Source organism: Pygocentrus nattereri, chromosome 8, assembly GCF_015220715.1.
Source record: "Pygocentrus nattereri isolate fPygNat1 chromosome 8, fPygNat1.pri, whole genome shotgun sequence".
NCBI classification, from domain to species: Eukaryota; Metazoa; Chordata; class Actinopteri; order Characiformes; family Serrasalmidae; genus Pygocentrus; species Pygocentrus nattereri.
The window spans coordinates 14,782,469-14,789,700 of record NC_051218.1 but is presented as its reverse complement, the minus strand read 5'-3'; positions in this window follow the sequence as shown (position 1 = coordinate 14,789,700).

Sequence of the window (7,232 nt, the reverse complement as noted above, 5' to 3'; positions counted from 1 at the left end):
AACCACACAAAAGCAACGCGATTTATCAAGATTCATTTATTTGAATCATTTGACTGCTTTAATATGTTCATAGTATAATTGATAGCAAACATTAAAGATGAATAGCATTGTTTTCAGTTGTTCTAGACAGACACCAAAGTACTAAACACTTCAGCTCATATTCAACAGCTCAACTGAGCACTAAGACATGTTTAAAACATCTTCAAAACCTAAACATTTGGATTCAGAGTGTAGCTACTATTTTCATGGACAAAGACTTTGTGTATGGTTTTCTGCGCACATTTGCAGCCGAGCCAGAACATCTGGTCAGTGAGTGTTTAGTCACTGGTCAATAGCATTCCAAGATTAAACACGCAGAGAAAGCAGATGGTGAAAATTTCAGCAGGTATTTGGCATGAAGAAAAAACAGCAGCTGAAAATTGGCTGAAATGAAACAAGCTTTTTTGTTTGAGAGAGAATGTCTTTGTAATGTGATACATTCAGATCCAAATGGTTTAATTTCCGACTAAGGTTACAACATAATTCACCAAGAAAAAAAAAAGTAAATGTGTGTGTGTGTGTGTGTGTGTGTGTGTGTGTGTGTGTGTGTGTGTGTGTGTGTGTGTGTGTGTGTTTCAGATCTACAGGAGAACAATGTGATGAATTAGTTATGCATGCACACAACAAATTGATCCTGCTCTGTTCTGTCACAGAAAGCAGATGTTGCATGCAGTGATGTACGCGGACAAGCAGCACGACCGCGCCACATTAATATTATTTCTTATTCAAATGCAATGCAAAGGACAAATAGTGTCTCTCATTCTTAGTGAGATGTGCAAATATCACAGCAATAAGCTGTATTTTTGGCACCCCCCAGATATAGAAATCAACTAATAGAACACACTGTTTGGGAAGGCAATTTTTACACTGTGTGGTCTGCACAATTTCAGCAAAGACTGTAGGAAGCCATTTGCATTACACATTGAGATGATCTTATACCACTTGGAAAGATTTTGTGCAAAAACCATCCATTTGAAGAGCCTGAAAAGCAGAATGTAATACAACAACCATAACCAGCCTTTTAAATATGAAGATGCCAAAATGAGGTATTTGGAGAAGAATCACCTTTGTGAAAAGCCTTTGGAAAGTTCCAAGAAACTCGGCATGACCTGAAAGTTCTAAAGGACTAAAACTAAATTACAAAAGAACTTAATAAAATTGAACTACCATTCTATCAGGGTTGGGAACTAATGGAATGCAAGTATTCAGAACATAGAAAATAAGAAGCTGTTTACATTTTGTGCAGTCAGTACTCCAAAATATAATACAGTACTTCAGAAAACAGTTAGCTTTAACATTTTTAGAAGAATACTTTTAGAATACCCACCCATTATATTTAAAATATCTACCATCTTTAAAAGAAGTACCATCAGTGGTTCTTTATTAACATTTTTACAATCTGTTCACGACATATAAAGACACATTCTAAAGAAGGCTTCTTTACAAGCACTAAAGTTCCTGCTAAAGCCTGAGTAGACTGATAAACTAATGTGGCGATTAGTTATTAATCTCAGTGTTACTGAGCTCTGCTAAAGCCTGAGTTGACTGATAAACCAGTCATTAATCTCAGTCTTACTGAGCTCTGCTTAAACCTGAGTAGACTGATAAATGAACCAATCATTAATCTCAGTGTTACTGAGCTCTGCTTAAACCTGAGTAGACTGATAAATCAACCAATCATTAATCTCAGTCTTACTGAGCTCTGCTTAAATCTGAGTAGACTGATAAATCAACCAATCATTAATCTCAGTCTTACTGAGCTCTGCTTAAACCTGAGTAGACTGATAAATCAACCAATCATTAATCTCAGTCTTACTGAGCTCTGCTTAAATCTGAGTAGACTGATAAATCAACCAATCATTAATCTCAGTCTTACTGAGCTCTGCATAAAACTGAGTAGACTGATAAATCAACCAATCATTAATCTCAGTCTTACTGAGCTCTGCTTAAACCTGAGTAGACTGATAAATCAACCAATCATTAATCTCAGTTTTACTGAGCTCTGCTTAAACCTGAGTAGACTGATAAATCAACCAATCATTAATCTCAGTCTTACTGAGCTCTGCTTAAACCTGAGTAGACTGATAAATCAATGTGATCAGTTTTTAGTCTCTGTTACAGAGATCTGCTAAACCCTGGCATTTCTTTATTCCTCATAACAACAGACTCCATGCAAGTGACCAAAGTAGTATCAACCACAGAAAGTGCTCATGCTCATGTTTGATGTGGTAAGGTATGTCACAGTATCGGCTACATCATCACTCAGACATACTTTCACTTATAAAAAAGTATAAAAAACCTAGTGACACCTGACATAGATATGACATCAACTCGACGTCAAATGTAACCTTTATGACTATTGCAATAAATTTGTAAATGCTTGCATAGGTTGTCATGTAGCCTCATGAACACTGCTCTATTATTATTATTTTTAAAGTCATTTGCTAGTAGTAAACTACTAAAGTAGTAAGTTTGGTAGTAGACGACCAAATGTGTTCCTGTACATATTAAAAATATACCAGCTGGTTGATTTTGACACATCTAATGCTTCATCTACATCTCTCTAATTTCTAAGCCTCATGACAGTTTGCCTTGCAGCACTGACATTTCTTTGTTCCTCTTAGCAACAGACCCCATGCAAATGACCCAAGTAGTACCAACTCCAGACCTTTTGTTAGCTCTCTTGTGCCTAAACTAGTGATTTAGTGACACAGCTGGCCACTGTACATCCAAGCCAAGAACCATTTAGGAACCTTTATTTTTGAAACTGTAGCCTAATCTGTCACACAAGACAACTCATCCAGAGCGTCAGCAGTGAACCTATTAATGAATTTACATGTGAAATAATACAGAGTATCCTCTAAGGCTTGTTGTGGTTGAGGGAAGTAGCAGGCAGAGCATGACAACGTGAACCCGAGTGTTCTGGGTACGCCATAATTGGTCTCTCATTAACACTTGACAATCAAAGCAAAACTCATTAGTTTTGCTGATTTTTCCACAAATGTAGTCTCTAAAGTATAAAGTCTGCCCCGGACGTGGATCAAATGATACGAGATACAATAATCTCACTTGATCTGCAGAGAATATGTAGTGCTTTGGCCTGGATATGTGGGGGTAGACTTCGGGTCAAAGGCATCTTCTCTGTCATAGTCCTCCTTGACCTCTTGACCTCGTCGTAGCCCCCAAAGGCACTGCATAGATCCCCCCCCATGCACGCCTGCGGTGAGCCTTGAGTTCTGTGCAAACAAACATCTATCCTTCACCCGAGCCATTACTGAGGTGACCTATGGCCAGCAATTCATTGTAGGCCAACATTCATAGAATCCTTTCATCGCATCTTATTGAAGAAGCCCCACAGCTTGGGCAACTGATTCATCTTTGAGACTGTAAAACAACGTGGCAAGACACAAAACCAACGTGGCTTGACAATAGCTTAGCACCCTGGGAGACTGCCTCACATCAAACATGTTTTTTTTTTTTTTATCCTTCTTCTTTTTCTCCACTATGCGCTTATTACTGATTGCACACCCACACCACGCACCTGATGGCAGCAGTCATTGACATTTGAAAATACAGATGGGAGTACACAGAGTTTTTTTCTCTCTCTCTTTCTCTCTCTCTCTCTCTCTCTCTCTCTCTCTCTCTCTCCCTCTCCACAGCTAAGAGTAGGCTCTACCGCACACTCCCACACACGCAATTGAGATAAAGCCATAACCAGTATAGGTGACTTGAATCCTTGCATATTTCATCAATCTCCAAAGAGTGCCTTCATAATTTATGGCCCCAAACGTATTACCGTCCACTTTTTGTTTACGTTTTGCCATTTTCTCCCCATGCCGTGTGACAAGCCAATGATCATCATGCCTGAAGGGCACTTTCTTCTGAATGCCAGTCTGCTTCTCCAGGTTGAGCCGAGGCCATGAATGTTGCATGTTTTAAAAAGCAAAGGTCAAGATTTGTAACTCTTTCGCCCCCTCCGACACCTCTGTTATCTCATGTTCATCGCGTTCGGTAAGCAACAGCACCGGGACAGCCACATATAAGTGTCACCTTGCGCTTCTCTCTATATTGTTTCCATAGAGACTTACACTAGAGACAAGACAAACTGAGTGAAGCTTATTTCATCATAAAAGAAGAATCTATTTCCATAATGGTTTTAACCATCTTGGCTTAAGTGGATTCTTTTTCATACGTAGCCAGTATTAATGACTGTGAGTTAAATTCTATGAACGTCAGCGTAGGCAGCATTAACCGCCTCATCTTTGTACCAGTTTTTGAAGACAACGGCATCTAACAAATGAACGCTTTGGATCCGTGACGTAGCATGACAAGGGTTTTAAGTGGTTATTGAACATGGTAAAGAGAGACGGAAGCAAGTCCTTCTTTAGAGGCAGACGGGATAATACACAAGCATGGCCATGTATTATAGCAGGGAGGGATCAATCTCTTCTGAAAGAACTTGAATGTTAATACACTGAGACACACCTTGCAATTTACCTCCCCAGCCCTCAGCAGCGATCCCTGCCCAGCTGTGGCAGACTGATAAGCTATATTAGTGTGTTCTTTCCTCCAATGATTTCTCTTCTAGCTGTTAGTAATGACTCATGGATCTGGTAAGAGGGGCCAACAGCATGCAGATTAAGACATACAGAAAAGCCCATTTGATCATATCAGGACAGAACAGAAAAAAAACCCCAGAAAGACCCACAAAGCTTACCTCTCGGGACTGCTACCACATTGGGGTGGATATTTGAGTGCAGCAGCCGCCGTTCTACTGTAAACCGTTTTTTAATTACATTAAGGAAACGACTGAAGCAGCACAGCATTAGTTTAGGTTTTAGTGCATGAGGTGCAATTAACTCACTATGTACTCACCTTGACTACATGTGTTTTTTCGATCTGATTGCCAATGGGAAGTCACAGCCTAATGCTTTCTATACTGAGAGAAACCCCCTGTTCACTGCAGAATCTAATCTAAGAAACAGTGCAGTGCAGCTGGAGATAGCCTGTCTAAATGAGTTTATTGACAAGGATTGTGAAAGTGGGGCAGGGAATCAAACAAACAAACAAACAAATAAGGAAGTGAAATCCTGAGATAGCAGCACAGTTTGGATGCTAAATTCTAAAAATATAGGGGGTGCACATATGATACACATACTACCTTGATTGAGTTCTCATAACACATGCATAAGTATTAATGTACAGCTAATGCCAGTAATTGTAAGATAACATGATGTCTAAAGTGTAAATATGTGTTTGTATTTATAATACTGTTATAAAGGAGCAATTCCCATGTACTGGAACATCTGGAGTAAAGGCCTAGTTACAAACACCATTTGTCTATTCTATTATTTTCTTCTAGGAATTCACAATTGAATTTGCTCAATACACAAATTTGGCCAGTTTATTGCACTGTGTTTGAGTGCTACTGCTACAACTATAACAAAATGTCAAAGCACAATGACTTATTCTGCTAAATAGTCAGTTGCTTCTTACTTTCAACATAGCATTTTATTTGGTATGTGTTCTTTAAGTAGGCAACTGAGTTTAAATTGGAAAATGCCATTAAAGAGTAAATAATGTGGTTTATATGGCCAAATTTTCATCCATATAATGTTGGTATTGCATTTGACTTAAACCTCAAACTGGACCTTCTTTTTGAACCAGTGTGCATGACATTAATACATAAAGATGTATGACATTTCAAAAACTCTGTTTTATTCTTCTATTTACTCTATTTTTTATGAATTTCCAGCTAGATTGACCGAAACTGGTGAGCTTCATTCTAAAATGCTGTGCATGCGTTTATAACAATTTTGGATATAAGGAGTTTTTGAAAAGAATAACAGCTGAAGTATAATGGGAAACACCAATATATTTCTCTAAAACAGGTAGTGTTAATAATAAGATTGATATTTCTTATGTGTGCATGGTTTTTGTATGTATATGTATATTCATAGATACAGGAAATTACTTTTAAAAACGTTCAAACTGGTTTCAAGGGCATCAGGATCTTCCACAGGATTGACATATAGTCTTCTTAATTAGGCCTCTGCCTTCAAATGCTTCAGAACTATGTTATACATGGAACAAAGGTCTGTCACTTTAAAGGCCCTTTATTTCAAAACAGCATTTACTTTATATATCCTATTGTGATTATTGGCATAGACTGTTCATAAATGTTCAAGTAGGAGTTTATAAATATGTTATTCAGAGCTTATGTGTGTGTTATGAAGTCCCTGTATAGGCAGCCTTTAAATAAAAGGCTACCTTTTTTTAGGTTATTAAAAGATTTTTTAGAGAACAGTCTTGTTTGACAGAACAGACCAAGCAGTTTGGCCAGTTAGAGAATAAAATGTTTCTGTTTGTTACTTTAAAGAAATCTATAGCAATGATGTCCTTCATAATGCTGAAAAATCCAGACATTTGGCACAGGTATTGAGTATCACAAAGCAGCAGACTACCTTGGCTAAGATAGCAGAGGACAACTCTCAATGCCACTTGGCATGAAGTCCCATTGAAAGACAATCTGTATAGATGAAGGACGAAGGACAACAACAAAGATAAAAAAGTATCAATCGTACAAATGTGTACATCTCGCAAAGTTCCAACTTCGCTGAAGGCCACGTTTCTAGCGGGTAGCTTAGACGCTTCTGCCCCATTTCAGCGTGAGCTAAAACATTGTCCAAATTGAAGGAAGCAGCCGTGCCACTTAAAGTACTTTGTGCGTGTGGTGGATTCTTCAGTCCTATCAGAAATGCATAACTGGTTTCTCTGAAAGTTCATTTTGAGTATGGCAAAATAACCCTCTGCATTATTCATGAGGTATTTTGTGCCTTTTATATTGCTTTAAGGCTTTCAGATTTGCATTTCTTTAACATGCCTTGGAGAAATCCTTCAGTGTCATGAAGCATGAATCTTAAAAATATGAAGCGATCAAACCCTTTAAGGTGTGGGAGTGGGATGGCCACATGACCTTATGAGAGAAAGGAGCTTGCTAGCACTTCAAAATCCTCAAAAATGTCAATTTCCCCATAAGGACTGCAGACATTGATCTTACAGTGTAGTTTTGTAGGAAATGTTGTCTGTCAGAGTTTCTGCCAGTGAATACTACTATCGGCCTCTCACTGGACAAAGTGGTTGATCACTTCTCCACGCTTGGTTGAACAGATTATAAGCTGGCTTTTCAATGA